This window comes from Lethenteron reissneri, unplaced genomic scaffold (genome assembly GCF_015708825.2).
Source record: "Lethenteron reissneri isolate LAM-NWPU_2019-01 unplaced genomic scaffold, ASM1570882v1 scaffold_1352, whole genome shotgun sequence".
NCBI classification, from domain to species: Eukaryota; Metazoa; Chordata; class Hyperoartia; order Petromyzontiformes; family Petromyzontidae; genus Lethenteron; species Lethenteron reissneri.
Genome location: NW_026891061.1, coordinates 14533 through 36298, shown reverse-complemented (window position 1 = coordinate 36298; position 21766 = coordinate 14533). Strand labels below are relative to the sequence as shown.

Here is a 21766-nt window from a genome sequence, read left to right as displayed (position 1 = left end):
CATCGCCGGCACGACAAGCCAGGAACTTCCATGGAGAGAGGGGGGAGAGGAGCGGAGGGAAGAAGAGGCCAAGGCAGAGAGCCAACTTGGAACAGGCTTGACGATGAGCGGAGAGGCTACGGTGCAGACCGAGCCGCCCAGAGGGGAGCAGCTGCAGGGAGAGCAGCTCTGAGCGTGAGAGACGAGGAGAGACGGGACAACCTGGCCAGAGCCGGGCAGGAGAGGGGGGCACAGGGGGACAGAGGGGGGCAGGAGAGGGGGGCACAGGGGGACAGAGGGCATGAGAGGGGGGCTCAGCGCGGGAGATGGCAGGAGAGGCAACCTCCAGACGACAGGGCCAGGTGGGAGCAAGAGGGAGCCAGGAGGAGGGTGGTGATGCCGGTGATGCTGAGACCGATGGACGTGGCGAGGGACGCGGGGAGGCAGGCCGGGGGGGCGGGTGCGCGGGGTGGAGAGGCGGAGGCCAGAGCGATGGCAGACAGGAGAGAGAGACAAATGTGGCAGGGGTTTTGTGAGGAAGCCGTGGAGGAGGGCAGAGGAGCGCCGAGAGACGAGTTCGCGAGACAGACGTCCATAGCACGAGCGATGTCGGGGCTGAAGGCCATCGAGCATAAGTGGCCTGGCAGGAGAGCCAGAGGCAGGAGAGGGGGAGGCTGGTAGAGGAGACTTTAGTGAGGGCAGATTCACACACAGAGACCCGTAGAAGCACACAGAGACCCATAGATTCATAGAGACCCATAGATTCACACACATAGACCCATAGATTCACACACAGAGACCCGTAGACGCACACAGAGACCCATAGATTCACACACAGAGACCCGTAGAAGCACACAGAGACCCATAGATTCATAGAGACCCATAGATTCACACAGAGACCCATAGATTCACACACAGAGACCCGTAGACGCACACAGAGACCCATATATTCACACACAGAGACCCGTAGAAGCACACAGAGACCCATAGATTCATAGAGACCCATAGATTCACACAGAGACCCATAGATTCACACACAGAGACCCGTAGACGCACACAGAGACCCATAGATTCACACACAGACCCACAGACTCACATAGAGACCCATAGATTCACACAGATGTAATAAAGGACTCTGTCAGGCGATGTTGGTCTCCGTTCGTCCTTTATTTGGGTTCGTCTCCGCACCCCACTGGCCTCCTCCTCAGACCAGCGTCGTCTCGCACGCGCCCCGCGCACGCTCTCCTCCCTCAGCTCCTCCACTCCTCCTCACACCCCGCTGGTCCTGACAAGGGACCAGCGTCTCCTCTCGCGTGCCACGCACGCTCCTCTCGCGTGCCACGCACACTCTGCTAGTCACTCACTAGCTACGTGCGCCCCGCACACTCTTCTCTCGCTCCGCACACCCTGGCCGACGATGTGCCAAGCCCCATCAGCCACGTGGCTGATGGCGCGGCGGCCACCCAACGTGGTCCCGCCTCTTCACTCATTCGACTGGCCCTGATCTCTTCCGGGCTCCCCTCTATAACCTCTCTCCCACGTGACCCTGACTCCTCCCTTCCGGATCGTCAGATCCGCTCTTCCCACCTCCAACACCCCGGGTCGTGTGATTGGGTCAGAGTCCAGCAGCAACCTCATTTACGCTCGCATTACACAGAGACCCGTAGACTAACACAGAGACCCATAGATTAACACACAGAGACGCGTAGACTACACAGAGACCCAGAGATTCACACAGAGACCCATAGATTCACACACAGAGACCCATAGATTCACACAGAGACCCGTAGACTAACACAGAGACCCGTAGACTAACACACAGAGACGCGTAGACTACACAGAGACCCATAGATTCACACAGAGACCCATAGATTCACACACAGAGACCCATAGATTCACACAGAGACCCGTAGACTAACAGAGACCCGTAGACTAACACAGAGACCCATAGATTCACACAGAGACCCATAGACTAACACAGAGACGCATAGATTCACACACAGAGACCCATAGATTCACACAGAGACCCGTAGACTAACACAGAGACCCGTAAACTAACACAGAGACCCGTAGACTAACACACAGAGACGCGTAGACTACACAGAGACCCATAGATTCACACAGAGACCCATAGATTCACACACAGAGACCCATAGATTTGTAATGCGGGCGTAAACGGCCCTCCGGAGGTGACGTCATGAGGGGAGGAGTTAGGTCACGTGGGGGGAGAGGGGTTAAGCTATAGAGGGAGGGGAACCGGAAGAGGATGGGGAGTGACGGGGGACCAGGAACGAGAGAGGCCACGAAGGGCGAAAGCGGAGGGTGGCGAGATCGCCACGGACACGAGGGAGAGAGGATCGGCACCGTCGGCCAGCGGTGACCGACCCGAAGCAGCGAGGAGGCTGCAGTCAGCAGCGGGGCTGCATACGGAGTCAGCAGCGGGTCTGCACACGGAGTAGCAGCCAAGAGGGTCTGCATATAGAGTAAGCAGCGGGGATCTGCATAGGGAGTCAGCAGCGAGTCTGCAGGGAGAGGACGGAGGTTACAATAGAGAAAGGAGAGAGTCTGCGGGGAGAGGAAGGAGTCTACAATAGCGATAGCAGCCGGGGGCTACAAATACAGTGTCTATAAGAGAGTGCCGTGTGGGAGAAGACAAGAACCCAATAAAGGACACGAAGTCAGAGAGAAGCGTCTGAGTCCTTTTATTACACTGGAGTCAGAAGTGAAACGGCATGGCGAAACAATTGAGGAAAAAGAATATTCCATCTCCGGCGTCGGCTTCATCTTCCGACGACGACGATCTTCCTCCTGCAGTCGGCTTGACTTCGGCAGAGGAAGAGATCCGTGAGGGTCCGGGTGTCGAGGAGGTTGCCGCGTCGTCGGACCCATCTGCTCCACAGGACGCAGATTTAAGATGGACCCAGATGGCGGAGCAACTGGTAACTCTCAAAAACGTCATCACACAGTTGTGTGACCTTGTCACGCCAAGGGCGGCGTTGGAAGGTGATGGTGGTGATCGGCAGGAGCCCGGGTCGTCTTCGATGGCGCCGCCATCGGCCACGCGGCGCGAAGACGCCATCTTGGGCGTGGCGCACCACGGAAAGCGGGAAGCCGCCATTTTGGGACCGCCGCGACGGTCGGCCGCCATCTTGTCGACACCGCGTTGCGACGCCTTGTTGAATTTACCACCGGAGGAGTCAGCGGCGGAAGGAAGCAAGCCAAGGAGTCGCAGTCGTCACCTAACAACCGTCAAAGAATTCTCCATCGGTGGCGATTGGAGTGCGTTCGCCTGTAGATTTTTGGCGGCGGTACGTACAGCGAGGTGGACGGACGCTGAGGCACTGGAGGTGCTTCCGACTCTTCTTGATGATGAGTCCGTTCGTTTTTTTCGCTCCATAAAAGCTGCGAAGAAGAAGACTCTGCGAGGGGTGTTCGATGAAATGGCGGACGCGTACGAGCCACCGGATGACGCCCATTGCCGATTCGTGCAACGGCAACGCGCACCTGAGGAGTCACCGGTGGCGTATAGGGGCGCCGTGTTGGAACTTGCTATGGCCGCTTACCCGGAGACGGAGCCTGACCTGCTGGAACCTCTCATCCTGGGGAAGATGTTGGAGTTGTCCCGAGATCTTGGCATTCCTATGCCGGCGTGCGGTCACGAAAAGCTCACGTCCCGGGCCGCGGCCAAGTGTCTGGACGCCCAGTTTAATCTCCGCCGCTGGAAACAGGTCACGGCGTGGACGGGCGGTCCTATCGTCGAAGGGGGTGCCGTAGGGTGGGACCCTACAAAGGCCGTGTACGTGCCGGATGGGAGCGGCCAGAAGGAGTTGTCGGCTGCCTCTGCTCCGTGGCCGGCCCGAAGCGGGCCGGGGCCGCGGGCTGCGCCGCCGGTGCGGCCGCGTCGGGACGGGGTGCCCGCTGCGCGCCGCACCGACGTCGAGTGCTTCCGCTGCGGCCGTCGGGGCCATTATGCCAGGGACTGCTGGGCCCGTGTTCCGGGTCCGCCCCAGCAGGAGGCCTCGACAGCGGACGCTCCAAAGAAAGATCCTCCAGCACAGGCAAGTCGGTGCGCACCAGACACCCGGCAAGGCCCGACACCTCACTCATCGCCGTTGTTGTGCGACGCGGATGTTGTTAAATACGGGAGGCCAGTATCTGCGCCTTGTCGCTCGATAACGCAGTGGCGTAAGCTGGCTCGGCGGGTTGTCGCGGCCGCTACCGGTTCGTCCACTGTACCTGGGTCGATCCAAGGGGTGGACATATGCATTTTGGTGGATTCCGGTGCGTCCGCGACCATTATTTCGGATGTGATATTCCATCTTTTGAACATTCCACCGGGGGCCGTGAGGCCGGCTTACGCTTCCTGCATCGCTGCAAACGGGGGTAGTATGGGCATCGTGGGCCAGGTGGACGCTAACATTTCTATCGGGGGAGTCTCGGCCTCGGGCGTTGTGTTAATTTCGAGGTCCCTGGCGGTTCCTTGCCTGTTGGGTACTGATTTTTTGGCTAAGATGCCCATTCTAATTCGAATCAATGAAAATTGCATTGAACTACCGGGGGGCCGGAAATTGGCATTTTTACAGTCCGCCTGGGGGCGACCGGCTCCTGTCGCTCAGGTGCAGGCGTTATCGGAAGTTTCGGTTGATATTCCACCTGGCTCGCAGATGCTCATTCCCTTACGATATCGGAAGCCGATTCCGGGTCGGCAGGATGCTTTTGGGATTTTGCTGTCGCCGTCCGCCGCTGTTACGGGCAGATTGGCGCTAGTGGGGGCGCAAACTATTGTCCGTCCAGATCAGCGGCCGTTTTTGCAGGTGCTTAATGCGAGTACTGAAAGCGTGTGTGTGCCGGCTGGTACCGTTGTGGCACATGCCACCACGGCGTTTACGGCTCAGAGTGATCTGCCGGACGGAGGGCTGGTGGGTGGTGTTTCACACGATGGAGGGGTGGATGATCGTTGGATCGCTGAATTGTGTGGGGAAAATTCGGCCCTTTCCGGCGAACAGCGTTGTGCGATTCATAAATTATTATCGTGTTATTCGGATGTGTTTAGCTCCGACGATTTGGACTTGGGACGCACCTCGCTGCTTTATCATCATATCCACACAGGGGACGCTGCCCCTATCCGCTTGAACTCGCGTCGGATGAGTCCGGCTGAGCGTGAGCATGTTCGAGGGGCAGTGGATGACATGTTGAAAGCGGATATTATATCTCCGTCTAATAGCCCGTGGGGCGCGCCTGTTGTGTTGGTTAAAAAGAAGGATGGTAAATTGCGATTTTGTGTGGATTTTCGTAAGTTGAATAAAGTGTCGGTGGCAGATGCGTATCCCCTGCCGCGTATGGACGATTCTCTCGACGCCTTGTCAGGGGCTAAGTTTTTTTCAACGCTAGATCTCTCTTCGGGCTTCTGGCAGCTCCCCCTTGACGAGCCCTCGCGAGAAAAGACTGCTTTCCGTACGCCGCAGGGGTTATTCCAATTTAACTGTCTTCCGATGGGGTTGAATGCGGCCCCTGCCACTTTTCAGAGGTTGATGGAGTTGGTATTAACGGGGTTGCAGTGGGAGACATGTCTGATTTATTTAGATGATATTATTGTCTTCAGCCGCACATTTGATGAGCATTTACTGCGGTTGGAGGCTGTATTCACCAGAATGCGTTCTGCTAATTTGAAATTCAAGCCAAAGAAATGTCACCTACTGCAACACTCCGTTCGATACTTGGGACATATTGTTAGTGCGGACGGGGTGGCCACGGATCCGGAGAAAACTGCGTGTGTCCGTGATTGGGCAACCCCGGCCACGGTGGGTGATGTGCGTCGGTTTTTGGGGTTCGCCTCGTATTATCGGAGGTTTGTTCCGAATTTTGCTACTATCGCGAGGCCTTTGCATCTCCTTACTGGGAAGGGACACAAATTTGCTTGGGGACCGCCGGAGGAGGCGGCGTTTCGGAGCCTGCGCGATTTACTGGCTACTGCACCGACGTTGGATTATCCGGATTTTGAACATCCTTTCATTCTGGATACGGATGCAAGTGACACTGGTATTGGGGCGGTGTTGTCCCAGTCGAAAGGTGGAGTTGAGCGCGTTGTGGCGTATGGGAGTCGGGTTTTGTCTCCCGCGGAGACCCGCTACTGCGTCACTCGCAGGGAACTTTTGGCCATTGTTTTTTTTCTCCGCCAATTTCGACCGTATCTGTACGGTCGGTCGTTTATTGTCCGCACGGACCATGCGGCCTTGCAGTATGCTCTTAAGATGGACCAGCCATCCGGACAATTGGCGAGGTGGCTGGACACGCTGCAAGAATTTTCCTTCCAAATTCATCATCGGAAGGGTGTGCGTCACGCTAATGCGGACGCACTTTCCAGGTTGCCGCAACAATCCCCTTGTGCGTGTGCGTCGGGGACGCATAGGTGTGGACCGATTCAGCTCCCCCCTCAGCCTGTCGCGCTGGCGGTGGATGTTCTTGAAACTCCGCTTACACCGGGACCGGTTGATGGGGGACCGGCTGATGGGATTTTGCATCTCCCGAGGTCTGTGTGGATTCGGGAGCAGATGTTGGATGATTCCTTGGTGACGTTACGAAAGCAAACGGAGAAGGCAAGTAAGGGACTCGGTGCGGGTGGTGTACCGGAAACTGCTCTCCGAGATGGGTTGCTGATGTGGAGGGAAGGGATACAGGAACGCTGGCGTCTCGTTGTACCGGCGTCATTGCGGTACGAATTGATTAGATCTCTGCATTGTGATACACTTTTACATCTGGGGGTGCAGAAAACCCTATTGACGCTGCAGCGAGACTATTATTGGCACGGCATGACGACAGATGTCGTCGGTCACGTTCGCGCGTGTCCCGATTGTGCCCGCCGTAAGCCGCCTAAACATCCATATGTTCCGCCGATACAATCGATTCAAGTATCTCGAGTTAATGAGCTGGTGGCGTTAGATATTTTGGGACCCTTTCCGCCATCCGCTAGGGGAAATAAGTATTTACTGGTGGGGGTGGAGTACCTCTCCCGCTGGCCGATGGCCTGGCCTTTGCCTGACCAGTCAGCGGCGTCTATCACTGACGCCTTTCTATTTGGGTATGTAATGGACAAGGGGGCGCCGGAGAGGCTCCTTACAGATCAAGGCCGAAATTTTTCGTCCAAATTGTTGGGGGAGGTGTGTGCGGCTCTTGGAACTAAAAAGATACGGACATCCCCCTACCACCCACAAACGGATGGTATGGTGGAACGGTTAAATCGGACCCTGTCCGCCATGCTGTGCCATACAGTCGGGGTAAATCAATCTGATTGGGATTTGCATATCCCTGGGGTGCTTTCGGCGTATCGCATGACGCCGCACGCGGCTACTGGATACTCGCCGTTCTTTCTTATGTACGGCCGTGAAAATGTTCCGCCGATTAATGAGCAGTTGGGAACCGGTGCGAGGGGACCTGTTAAGCCTCTTCCTGAGTATATTCAGGACAACGTTCGCCGTGTCACTGAGGCGAGGGAAAGAGCCCGCACGGCTACGGCCAAAGCTCAGGCCAGGAATGAGCGGTGTGCGCGACGTTCAAAGGGGGAGTGCCCCTGGAAAACGGGGGACCTGGCCTGGCTTCATTGCCCACAGGTGCGGCCAGGTACCTCTCCTAAATTACACAAACCATGACAAGGTCCGGTCCGCCTCATTGAGGTTCCCAACCCACAGTCGGCGCGGGTTCGGGTTGGTTCGCGGCGCTGGTTCGTGCATACATCCCGGTTGAAGCCGTACATTGCCCCGCGACCGGATGCGTCATCTCCCGAGGTTGCCTTGCCGGGGTCTGTTGCTGCCGACTCGCCCTTGCCTGTGCCTGCTGACCTTGCAAGAGCGCCTGTCGTACCCTTTACAGACAAGCCGGCCGTGACGCCGCAGGAGGGAGGACGTTCCGCTCGTGGGATGCCGACCGGAGCCACAGAAACTACGGGACCTGCAGCTCTTCCTATCCCTCCGCGGACGCGATTACGGGACGTCTCTGAACGCGACCGGGACGGTGGCGGGCCTCCAATGGCGGCGGATGAACTTGCTCCTGTCGCCCTTAAAACCCTGCCACGTTCCCGCTCGGCGGGTGGGCTGCCGACCGTCCGGGACGGCCCGGCTACCCGTACTCGCTCGAAATCCCTCACGTTTCGTTAAATTGTGTTGTGTTGTGTTCTTGTTATATTGTTGTTGCATGCTTCGTGTCTTTTTACGTGTTGGTCCTTTACACCCGCATTGCTTGTCAAGTTGCATTTCAGCCGAGGTCGGCTGGATTTTCTCTATGGGGGAGGGTGATGTAATGCGGGCGTAAACGGCCCTCCGGAGGTGACGTCATGAGGGGAGGAGTTAGGTCACGTGGGGGGAGAGGGGTTAAGCTATAGAGGGAGGGGAACCGGAAGAGGATGGGGAGTGACGGGGGACCAGGAACGAGAGAGGCCACGAAGGGCGAAAGCGGAGGGTGGCGAGATCGCCACGGACACGAGGGAGCGAGGATCGGCACCGTCGGCCAGCGGTGACCGACCCGAAGCAGCGAGGAGGCTGCAGTCAGCAGCGGGGCTGCATACGGAGTCAGCAGCGGGTCTGCACACGGAGTAGCAGCCAAGAGGGTCTGCATATAGAGTAAGCAGCGGGGATCTGCATAGGGAGTCAGCAGCGAGTCTGCAGGGAGAGGACGGAGGTTACAATAGAGAAAGGAGAGAGTCTGCGGGGAGAGGAAGGAGGCTACAATAGCGATAGCAGCCGGGGGCTACAAATACAGTGTCTATAAGAGAGTGCCGTGTGGGAGAAGACAAGAACCCAATAAAGGACACGAAGTCAGAGAGAAGCGTCTGAGTCATTTTATTACAGATTCACACAGAGACCCGTAGACTAACACAGAGACCCGTAAACTAACACAGAGACCCGTAGACTTACACACAGAGACGCGTAGACTACACAGAGACCCATAGATTCACACAGAGACCCATAGATTCACACACAGAGACCCATAGATTCACACAGAGACCCGTAGACTAACACAGAGACCCGTAGACTAACACAGAGACCCATAGATTCACACAGAGACCCATAGACTAACACAGAGACGCATAGATTCACACACAGAGACCCATAGATTCACACAGAGACCCGTAGACTAACACAGAGACCCATAGATTCACACAGAGACCCGTAGACTAATACAGAGACCCATAGATTCACACAGAGAACCGTAGACTAACACAGAGACCCGTAGACTAACACAGAGACCCGGAGACTAACAGAGAGACCCCTAGACAACCATAGAGACCCATAGATTCACACAAAGACCCGTAGACTAACACAGAGACGCATAGATTCACACAGAGACCCATAGACACCCATAGAGACCCATAGATTCACACACAGAGACACGCTCACCCACCCACTCATGGAGGAGCAGCAGCAGCAGGATGGGAGCCTCCACTTCCAGCACCGCTTAGAGGTCACCGCTGATTGCCTCGCTGGGCTATCCCACACACTTCGCCAGCCCTCCACCACCCAGCCTGCCCCTTTCTTTACCCCTCCCCCCCGGAGCGGTACTGGGCCTCCCCTACGTCCACTCTGCCCCAAATGAGTGTGCCTGCTGCTGCGGTCTGTGGTGAACATCACCGCCGGGGAGACAAAGGCGGTCGGTCAGGGGTGGTGCCACAATGCCGGCCTCTATAGGTGCGCGAGTCGCAGCACTCACCCCGACAGTCTGTTCAGGCTGCACGGGGCGTGGGTAATCGTTGCCTTTGCGTTGACATTTTCATTGAAGATTCTCGGTAAAAAAAAAAAACGAATTTGATAAACAAACATTTGGAATTTTTGTGCGCACAATGTTTTTTCACCTGCAACTCAATCCGTCGTGAGAATTGGAAAATGCAAAGGGGGAGGGGGGGGTGCAGTAACAAGCAGCCACGTGACAATTCAGCGGTGGACGATTTTGTCGGAGAGCCCCTGAACTGAACCTTGTGGCAGAACCCCGGGGTCCCAAATAAAGAGTCTAAAAGCGTGACGTTGATTTTGGAGAGAAAACCCGGAGGACCCCTAGAAAAATCCACTTGAGCACGGAGAGAGAGAGAGAGACGCAAACTCCAAATATACAGCAGCAGGCGTCAGGGTGAAGATCGATCCCACAAACTCCTGTATACTATGCGAGGTAGTCAGCATCTCCGAGCCACGATGATGAGAGACACGCAAACTCAAAATATACAGCAGCAGCAGGCATCATCAGAGTCGGGATCAAACCCACGACCTCCTGTATACCAGGCGAGGTAGTCAACATCTCCTAGCCATTGTTTCACGGCGTGCACCCTGTGCCATTTACACTTTGAATTTCGCAGCATTTCCATTCCTTCATTCTCGCAGAAATAATCTCAACGTTTGTGTCACGTGACGGTTGATTTGGAGCGTTCACCGCCCTTTGGTTATAGTTGGTTTCACACAATTGAAATGTCTACTTATTTCTTTATGAATAAAACGCCGCGTCTGTTCGCCTCTTCAGGATGTACAACTTTGTTTTCCTGTTGCTCCAACTGAAAGTGCCGCATCAGCAAAGAGAAGCCAGCAACGGTTGAAGGTTATTTTTTGTTCACCATTGGCCACCAGATTGTTTGAGAGTCTTCATCCAATCTGAAACGTGTCCCAGAGGAACGGCCACTCCCGAGATGGAGCCATGGACTCAGGTATTTGAAAGCGGAAATCTCGCTCTGAATCAGTTGGGTGGCATTTTATTCGCCTTTGTAACGCTGCCGCGTGGAACCTGCCTGGTCTATCAATCCTTGTGGAAGCTTCGGGTCTTCTCGGCCACGGTCATGCCCCCTCCCTTCTCTCTGCTTGTGTAATGAGCGACTTCCACGACACGTCGTATAGAGGGTACTTCTTTATTTCTCACACTGAGCACAACACAGGCCAGCACTGGTTCTTCCTCTTCACTGAATACAACTCGAGGCAATAACACCTCCACTGGCTACACACACAGCCGATCACTCGGCGAGGTCCCCTCGCCCTCACTCGTCTCCGCCGCTGGCTGGCGGCGTGACGATGACAGCGATGGAACCAACGCAGGAGATCTTCCACGTGGCTGGACGATGGAGAGCAATGTGGGTGAACAGCGACACAGCCAGGACCCAGGACCCCTCACCCGCCCCGAGCCATGTGTCCGCTCCTCCTTATATCCCCCCAGGCTAAGCCCCGCCTCCGGCCACGCCCTCTCGTGGAACGTTCCAGCAGGTTCCCGGAGCATCTCGGCGAGCCCCTCCTGTTACATTTGCCCCAGATACGCCTCCTTCCCCGATTGGCTGTTACCTCTGTGGCTGTAGCCGTGAAACTCTTCCCAGGCCAGCTGGTGTCACTTTGTCATGTCAACATAACCCTTTCATTACACTTGTGAAACGTGGACCCGTTCAATGGAACATCAGCGTTACACAACCAACGAAAAGATAATGCCACTCGACTGATTTGGAGTGAGACCTCTGCTGTGAAACCGGAGCCGGTCATTAGCACACTGCCCAGGTATGGGAAACTCTCCACTCTCTCCACAACTGCCCCATCACCGATTGGGAGTTGTGGGGGTGGAGTGCCCGATGGTACAAAATGCCCGGGCAGGTGTTTCACACACACGCGCACACACACAACAACAACCGCCATTCGCCACTAAGTGGCGGTGACGTCACCACGACGCTTGTGCCAGGCCATGTGCACCTTAAGGCCACGTGAAGTGTCGAACGCCCGCCGGCAGGAGGTCACACACACACACAACACCAAAGTCATGGTGAGTTTGAAGTAATTCTGCCGAGCAGAACTTTGAAGGTTAATTTGTATTCACATCGAGTCAAGCGCCGCCCCTCATCAAACACCGAAGACGTGTCTGCGGTGTAACAATTGGCATGCTGGACTCCTCCAGGTCGCTGGTTCCATTCGATCTCCCAGCAAAGCAGATTCAATGTGAGCATGCTACTTCAGTCCCACATCATCTGCCCAACCAATATTCATGGATTCATCACAGTGGTTCAAGTACAAGGTCACGTGTGGTGGGGTAATGTGTGGGTACGACCACTTTGTCCAGAATGTTTGACAGGTGTGGGGTAGGTTGGTCAAATGCTATTAACTCTTTAACTAAACTCTTTGTTATTTCACTGGTAAGGCCCACTAAGCTATATAGCGCTTTTTTCAGAAGCAATCTGGCCACAAATGATAGCTCAACGAAGTGGCCTATCGTGTGGATATCTACAGCAGCCAAATACTCTCAACGCGTGTTTCTAAATGTAGAGGGGAAAACCGGACGACCCGGAGAAAAATCCATGGGACAACTCGGAGAAAGAGAGACACGCAAACTCCAAATATACAGAGTGGGGCTGGTGGTGGTGGTGGGGGTCGCTGCGCGGGTATTTAACGTGGGGGGGCACATTCCATTAAACCCACGAATTGATGGTGTCACACTTGGACGTGACGACCAGAGGTTACTGAATATCGACAGTTTAATGATTGGGCAAGTTTCTTAAATCTGTCCAGCCAGTGGTTATCATGTTATGTGTACGCCGCAGTCTAGCGGGAGGTCGCGGTGAGGTGGGTGGGTGGGGGGTAAAGTGTGAATACGCCCAACTCTTTAAACTCCTCTGATCAGCATGGAAGAGGAGGCCAAACACACTCTGGAGTTCACTGGGACGGAGGCTCTTCCGCTAGCAGGGGTCGTGAGCGAGAAATCCCTGTTGCCATTGAGTTCGTCTGTGATGGTTATCTGAGAAAAGACGTGGGCACAATAGCTGTTAGTTACCCCCAAAAGTCGTCTTGCGTATAGATGTTAGTGTATGAACACATCGTCCTGCGGAGGGAGCTGGTAGGAACGTTGAGTTGCTCGCTCAATGGCCTGCAGGGTCAACGGCCATGCTTATAAAGGGCTTATGATGATGATGGGCCATTGTGCCCCAGGCTGTGGTCAGATTTGTCATCTTGCACTCCAACAGCAGCGCTTAGGAGAAGCCACTGGGTGGCAGTAAGTGGCTGGGCTCAAATAGCAAATGACAATTCAATTCGCGAGTGTCCATGTTATGTTGTTGTTGCTGCTGCTGTTGTTGCTAAGTTCTCCCCCACTCTCGTGTGAGCTTGTCCATGGTGTTGTTGTTGTGTTGTTGCTGCTGCTGCTGTTGTTGTTGTGAGTGGGTGGCGTTGCAGCCCAGTAACGAACACTGCAGTTTAACACGAAGTAAGTAAAGACTTGCACGACAAATATCTGCCATCTTGTTGTTGTGGTGGTGTTGTTAGATTGTTTAAATATAAACGTGTTAAATATCTGCCATCTTGTTGTTGTGGTGGTTGTGTTGTTAGATTGTTTAAATATTAACATCGTGACAAATATCTGCCATCATATGGCTGTGTTGTGGTTGTTGTGTTGTTGTTGTGGTGGTGGTGGTGGTTGCGTTAGATTGTTTAAATATAATATCGTGACAAATATCTGCCATCTTGTGTTGTGGTTGTTTTGATTTAAAGCTTTCGTGACTGCAGGGATTTACATTCTTGGTTCTTTCGGTAAAGTCACGTAGAAGGGAAATAATAGAAGAAGTTTCTGTTGCAAAAAACTTAGTCGCTAATGTCCCAATACTATCGGTTTAAAACAATAAAATTTAAACCTCAGAGAAGCGTCGAGAAGCACGTGGAAATTCCACATTCCCATGGCGCGAGTTTAGCCACAAGGAAGCCACAAGTCGCTGGCCAGCCTCACCACCCACCCCCTCGTGTGTGTATCGATCCCCGAGGGTCGATCAGCTCTGTTACTGTATTATTACCGTACAGTAATAACACAGTAACCACCTTCAAGAGCCGAATGGCTCACAGGGCTATACCTAATCAATGAACTTGAACCTTGCAAACTAACTCTTGACTCTATTGTAAGCGCTGGTTAATAAGAATAAGAATGCTGTTTTGTTTTTTAATGGCACCATACAAGAGCCCTTGATGCACATTGAGATTGGGTTGCTGCAGTGGCTAGGAGATGTTGACTACCTCGCCTGGTGTGCAGGAGGTCATGGGTTCGATCACCAACCCTGACGCTTGTTGTATATTTGGAGTTTGTGTGTGTCTCTCGTCATCATCATCACGGTGGCTAGGAGATGTTAACTACCTCGCCTGGTGTGCAGGAGGTCGTGGGTTCAATCCCGACCCTGACGCCTGCTGCTGTATATTTGGAGTTTGCGTGTCTCTCTCATCATCATCACGGTGGCTAGGAGATGTTGACTACCTCGCCTGGTGTGCAGGAGGTCGTGGGTTCGATCCCGACCCTGACGCCTGCTGCTGTATATTTGGAGTTTGCGTGTTCTCCCCACAAAACGTGGAAGACGTGACAACGCTGTGCGTTGCTGTAACTGTGAATGGTCAGCCATTACGGCATGGAATTAGCCTTTGCCGCATGCAGGAACACTTCCTCATAGGCACACAGATCCCCCGCAACCAGAGGTCGCAATCGGGTACCCGATATCCGTACCCTACCCGATAGCCGGCTACCCGTACCCAGTCGGGTACGGGTACCCATTTGCGACCCTGGTGCGGCCGGGTACGGGTAGACCATGAGTCACTGGTGAGTCACCGTTTGTTACTCATTTCGGGTAGGGTACGGGTAGGGAACGGGTACCTGTACCCGGCCGGGTACGGGTACCCGTTTGCGATCCTGGTGCGGCCGGGTATGGGTACGGGTAAGGAATCAAAACCCGTTTGCGACCTCTGCCCGTAACGTAAAAGTTTATTCACAGACCTAAGCCATTAGTGGGAGGGAGGGAGAAAAACAAAACTGGCCTTGGCAAAGCACGTGGCGTCAGTCTCGCCTGGTCATCCTCGCTGCCGATGTGATGATGTTCTTGATTTGAAGCTTTCGTGACTGCAAGGATTCATACTCTTAGGTTTTTTCGGTAAAGTCACGTAGGTGAAAAATAATGATGTTCGTGTCGGATGTGCTAGACCACACACTGGGAATGGAGGGGGCGGGAGGGGGGAGAATATATTAATAATAACAAAGCAATGGATCTTTAGAACCCAGCGTGAAGCAATGTCCACCACAGTTGCCCTCTTGGTTGTTTCCTTTGAGTCACACCCTTGAAGGTAAAATTGTAAAACTTAAAAGGCGGCGTCGGCAAAACGCGCTGACGCGCCGCTCTGCTCGGTCGCAGTGGCGAGCTACACGAGCGCGGCAATGCGAGACTGCAACGTGGACGATGAGGAGGAGAGGCTGCAGATCATCGAGGAGGTGGACGAAGAGGAGGAGAAAGACGAGGTGGAGGCGGCGGAGGAGGAGGAGGATGACGAGACGAACTTCGAGGGGACCGGCGTCAATCCCGGCGGCAATCCCGGCGTGGACAAGACTGCCGAGCCGCTGGGCAGTGCGCAGGACGGGCCGGTGGCGGAGTGCGATGTGCCGGGCAGTGGGGCCACTCGCCCTGGTGGTCGTGGTGGCGGTAAGAGCGCACGTGCTCACACTCCACAGCGTAGTTGTTAGCGTTGTATTTTAAATGAAAGAAAAAAAACACGTTTGTAGCATTCTACTACAACAAACGAACATGGCCAAACCAAAAAACTTTTCGAAAATCACCAAAATAAAGCCATAAAAGCAATGAAGCAGTGGTCATAGGAACTGTGACCGAATTTTCACAATAAACGACGTAAACAACATTTAATTTGGAGCTTTCGTGACTGCAGGAATTACTCTTTGGTTCTTTCGGTAAAGTCACGTGTAAAGATAAAATAATAAATTAAATACTAGCATACGACATTTCGATTGCAACACAAGCAATCGTCATCAGGTACAAATGAAATAGAAACACAAATCTCGTATACTTAGAAATGTAATACAACAGAGAGTCGGATAACATAACAGTCAGCACCCCACCTGGTTGATTACATTCTCCCTCGCCCCGTGCCTCCCCGCTAGGCGCGAGGACTCCCGGCGCGTTTGCGGCGCCGCCGCTGCCGCCGCCGCTGCTGCTGCTGTCGTGCCCTCACTGCGGCCGCGGCTACAACCGTCGCAGCTCGCTGCGGGAGCACGTCCGCCGCCGGCACAAGAGGGGCGCCGCGGGCGACGGCGGCATCGCGGATCTCCGCAAAGCACCGCGTCCTCGCCGCGCGGGCGAGGTGACTGACCCCGTTTGCCGGCATCGTCGCCAATATACAGTGGCGGCTCGTCCGTCAGAATGCGTCTGTCTGAATGCGTCCGTCTGAATGCGTCCGTCTGAATGCGTCCGTCTGAATGCGTCCGTCTGAATGCGTCCGTCTGAATGCATCCGTCTGAATGCGTCCGTCAGAATGCGTCCGTCTGAATGCGTCCGTCTGAATGCGTCCGTCTGAATGCGTCCGTCTGAATGCGTCCGTCTGAATGCGTCCGTCTGAATGCATCCGTCTGAATGCGTCCGTCTGAATGCGTCCGTCTGAATGCGTCCGTCTGAATACGTCCGTCTGAATGTGTCTGTCTGAATGCGTCCATCTGAATGCGTCCGTCTGAATGCGTCCGTCTGAATGCGTCCGTCAGAATGCGTCTGTCTGAATGCGTCCGTCTGAATGCGTCCATCTGAATGCGTCCATCTGAATGCGGCCGTCAGAATGTGTCTGTCTGAATGCGTCCGTCTGAATGCGTCCATCTGAATGCGTCCGTCTGAATGCGTCCGTCTGAATGCGTCCGTCTGAATGCGTCCGTCTGAATGCGTCTGTCTGAATGTGTCCGTCTGAATGCGTCCGTCTGAATGTGTCTGTCTGAATGTGTCTGTCTGAATGTGTCTGTCTGAATGCGTCCGTCTGAATGCGTCCGTCTGAATGCGTCCGTCAGAATGCGTCTGTCTGAATGCGTCCGTCTGAATGCGTCCATCTGAATGCGTCCATCTGAATGCGGCCGTCAGAATGTGTCTGTCTGAATGCGTCCGTCTGAATGCGTCCGTCTGAATGCGTCCGTCTGAATGCGTCCGTCTGAATGCGTCCGTCTGAATGCGTCCGTCTGAATGCGTCTGTCTGAATGTGTCCGTCTGAATGCGTCCGTCTGAATGCGTCTGTTTGAATGTGTCTGTCTGAATGTGTCTGTCTGAATGCGTCTGTCTGAATGCGTCTGTCTGAATGTGTCTGTCTGAATGTCTGTCTGAATGTGTCTGTCTGAATGCGTCTGTCTGAATGCGTTTGTCTGAATGTGTCTGTCTGAATGCGTCTGTCTGAATGCGTCCGTCTGAATGTGTGTGGGGGAAAGGAGTTTGAACCGTGACGTGTCGTCGCGACGCGTTGTTGAGCTGCTTGCGGAGTCACGCTTACTCGCCCCTACGCAACGCCTGTGCTGAAGAGCTTCGTAGCTCATCCGATTCCCTCCGGTAAAATTGTTTTATTATTCTGATTCTCACTTCGCACCTCTGTTCCATCTTTGCTCAGAAGGGTCAGCCTCCCGCTGCCGTGAGCCACAAGTGCACAGAGTGTGGGAGAGACTTCAAGTGCAAACACCACCTCAAGGAACACTTCCGCATCCACAGCGGTGAGTGTGGAACAATTGCAACGTTTGGCAGAACGCACCCACTGATGTGATTTCCTTCCTGCGCGTGTGTCTACAGCGCATGCCGCATTCGCCGCGTCACGCGGCACTTTGGATGATGCGTTTATAATGTTTTGGTTTGACACGGCGACTTTCGCGTCCACAATTCTGGCTGCCCACCTGATGACAGTGGTTGTAGTTACTGGCGAAACGTCGCCGCACTTGAATTGCAAATGTCGTAGGTTTGCTCTCCTGCACACCAGTGCGTCGCAAACTTTACGAACCGTCCGTATCGGTTTTTGACGACGCGTTTATATTGACACGATGTAACCCAGAAACCTCCGTCGTCGATGTATTTGTTTGTAATTTCCAGGGGAGAAGCCATACGGGTGCCCAAATTGCAAGAAGCGCTTCTCCCACTCGGGCTCGTACAGCTCGCACATCAGATGCAAGAAGTGCGTGGGCTTCGTCACGGCGAACGGCAGGGCGCGTGCGGCGACATCTCCAGTTGCCGGTGCCGGCAAGATGGAAGGGGCCGTCGCCACGTCTCCCAAAGCCACGGGTCGTCCCGCCGTCAAGATCAAGACCGAAGATGCGGATCTGGAGAAGCGTTCTTCCCACGTGGAAGGGGCGGCTCGCCACGCCTGCCGCTATTGCCACGAACCGTTTCCGAGCGCAGTACCTCTGCACCAACACGAGCGCTATCTCTGCAAGGTGAACGACGAGATCGACGCGTCGCCTCAACCGTCAGCGCCACAACCTCCGTCTCCGGCTCAACCAAAGAAGTCGAAATTGTCGGCTGGAAAGGGGTTGAAAGGGAGCGGCGCTACGGGACTCGGAGACCAATCGGCTTCCCTGAAGTCGTACTGCCTTGCCGGAAGTGTCGAGGCGTGTCCCGAGGAGTCGACGAAGATGCCGTTGGCCATGAGCCTCCCCGGAGACGTTCTCTCCGAGTGGCTGGAGACGAAACCTAACGCGGCGGGCAGAGCACAGGAGCACCGTGCGTCCGGCTCGCCCTCCTACGAGCCGGCGGGCCGCAGCTGTTCTCCAGCTGGGCAGGCCGCCCACGGCACGGAGGGAAGTCCGGCCCTGCAAGGCCCCGCGGCGGGTCACGCGGAGAGCGGGCCGCCCGGCGGCGTGGCAGACGGGCTTTGCCGCGGTCGAGACCAGGCCCGGCCGCTCGACTTGTCGCTGCCAAAGTTGAGCAGAGCGAGGCTTAGAGAGACGGGCTTTGTCGATGTCCACAATTCGAGCGGCGTCGAGCGCAAAGAGGAGCCGTTGGACTTGACTCACGCGAAGAGATCGAACGGCGAGCCGGACTCGAGTGCTTCTCACGCGACCGATGGCTCATCGAACAACAACGGCGTTGACCGTTTACACGAGAACAAGCCGACAATGAACATGGTCACTTCCAGCTACGGCAACGGTCCCGTGCTCACGGCCTTTCCGCCGCCCAGTCTGATTCCGGCCTTCCACATGGGTGACCCCGGCCTGAGGCCCTACACGGGCCTGGACCAAGCAGCCTTGCTGTCCCACGCGGCTGCTCTCGCCGACTTCCACGATAAGATGCGCCACTTTGCACAGGTAAGAACAACTGCTTGGAGGTTGCGCTGTTGGACTAACACGGAAGCACACGCGCACCGGTGGTGGCGCCTTGCGTTTACAATTCACGTGTTGAACCTTATTCATTGTGCGGAGAGATAGATGTGTAATGTGAGGATATATCCGGATCACTGACGTATCACAACTCGTCATGATGATTGGCTCTGCCGGTCCTGGTCCATAGCCAATGGGGGGAAGCCTAGGGGCGTGGCCCTGACGTGATGGATAGGTGACAGCTCTAAGAAAAGATTGGTTCTGCTGGCTTTGGCCACAGCCAATGGGGAGATGAGTCAGGGGCGTGGTCCCGGGAGCTGACGAGGGAGCCTGGAATATTGCATGGAGGCTAACCAGGATTGGTGGAAACGTACCACGTGACCCGGGTATTAAATAGGGGTGGAGATGAATGACACGTGGTCAGAACAGGAACGAACAGAGGAAGGGGGCCACGCGGGAGCGGGGCTCCGGGTTGCCACGTGGCGGTGTCTATCTGTTCCTCTCACGCTGCCTGTCAGCAGCGTGAAGGAAAGCTGTATACAAGTTGAATAAAAGACCGGATTCCAGAAGTCGCCTCAACAACCTTTATTACAGATGTGTTACGTGATGTTGCGTCGAACTAGGATCCGCATATTAAAGAGCGGGTCCTTGCAGATAAAATCTTGATGCAAGCGAGTCTGCCTCGGCTGATGAGACACTGTATGTCGAATATCGATCCCAGAATCTGCTTGTTCTGAATCAACGCTGCGGACATTGTGCACATCCATAAGGATGTAGCTGAGTGCGTGTAGCTGGGTGAGTGAGTAGCTGAGTGAGTGAGTAGCTGAGTGAGTGGATAGCTGAGTAAGTGATTAGTTGAGTGGGTGTAGCTGGGTAAGTGAGTAGCTGAGTGAGTGAGTAGCTGAGTGGGTGGATAGCTAAGTGGGTAGTTGAGTAGGTGGGTAGCTGAGTGAGTGGGTAGCTGAGTGGGTGGCCGAATGGGTAGCCGAGTGGTTGGATGAGCGGGTGGGTAGTCGAGCGGGTGGGTAGCTGAGTGGGTTGCTGAGTGGATAGCTGAGTGGGTGGATAGCTGAGTGGGTAGTTGAGTAGGTGGGTAGCTGAGTGAGTGAGTAGCTGAGTGGGTGAGTAAGTAGGTAGCCGAGTGGTTGGATGAGCAGATGGGTAGCTAAGTGGGTGGCCGAGTGGGTAGCTGAGAGGCAAATACGAGACGAATCCCGTCGGTTCACCTCGGCGGCTCAACCGACGACGGCGCTCCACAGGGAGAGTCTCCTGAGCGGGGAGAGGGAGTCCCCGTGGTCTCGGTGGCGGTGACAGACTCGGGAGCTCCCACGCGCAAGCGGCAGCGGAGGAGGGGGCGCGTGCCCGGGGGCTCGTTCGCCTGCGACCTGTGCGACGGAATCTTCCAGCAGAGCAGCTCGTTGCTGCGCCACCAGTACGAGCACACAGGTACGCGTTACGTCGCGTCCCCGCGCGCTTGCCCCTCCGTTCCCTGTCCGTCGCAGGCAGGCGGTTCGAACCCACGACCTCCTGCATGCCGTGCGAGGGCGATAACCCCGCCCCTCCGTTCCCTGTTCGTCGCAGGCAAGCGCCCGCACCGCTGCTCGGTGTGCAGCAAGGCGTTCAAGCGCAAGCAGCACCTGGCCGAGCACTCGCGGCTGCACTCGGGCGAGAAGCCGTACCGCTGCGGGCGCTGCGGCAAGCGCTTCTCGCACTCGGGAGTCTACTCGAAGCACACGCACCGCCGCTACTCGTGCTGCCCGCGCGGCGACCGCGGGGAGCCGGGCGCTCCGGGGGGGCGGCGAGCGGAGCGACGGAAGAGCTCGACGAGGGGGGTGACGGGTGCGGGGCGGAGGGTTGTGTCCGTACCAGAGGGCCGGAATGACGAGGCAGAGTGGGAAGATGCGCGCGCGGCGGGGGGCTGCGGGAAGCGAAGAGAGAGATGCCGCCGTCAAGTTGAGCCGTGCTGACGGAGATGATACTGCGATGGAAGCTCCGCTCGGGTGAAGACCAAGAAACTAAATGCGTAACTGACGGTGCGAGTGACGACGATGCTTTGAGTCGTGATAACTCGCCGGTCGATCTGAGAGCAAATGTGTCGTGTTGCAAGCAGACCACTGCCGTGCCTGAAATGTGTTTTGTGGATGCAGAATGTGTTTTGAGCAAAGGTATTTCTGGACTAACTGAAATGCTGTTGGAATGAGTGGGTACTAGCGGCGAGGTGTTTTTCGTATTAAAATGATTGCAAAGAGGTGGAAAACGGAGTTAGGAATGGGCATGTTAAATGTGGATAGATAATGCTATGATTAGGAACATCTGTAGGTGGAAGATACAAGAATGATCTGAAAAAAAGTATTTAATGTGCACACTTTAAAAAAGAATAAGTTTTCTACCAGTGCCATCTTTTACAAAAGCAGTGTTACTCAATGTTTGAAATGTTAAAGATTTGCTTCTGTTAGTCTTGAAAAGATAAAAGTATTCTGCTAAACTTTCACGCAGTGTTATTTGACAGCATGCAGCTTGTGTAGTTTACACTGTTTGTGCAATTCCTGTTGTCGTCTCTCTGAAGCTGCGGTGTTTGTTTGTTTGTTTACACGTTGTCATCTCTGTAGTTCATTCATTCCGTTTTACATGCAAGTAGAATGACGTTGTTGTTGTTGGTTCTTTTGGTAAAGTCACGTAGAAGGGAAATAATAAAATAATAAAACATCATAAA

At 54.8% G+C, this 21766-nt stretch overlaps 1 pseudogene; it reads left to right on the top strand.

Moving 5' to 3' along the window:
- Positions 1-396: 396 nt before the first annotated feature.
- On the top strand, positions 397-21233 carry LOC133362054 (zinc finger E-box-binding homeobox 2-like; annotated as a pseudogene).
- The last annotated feature ends 533 nt before the right edge of the window (positions 21234-21766 follow it).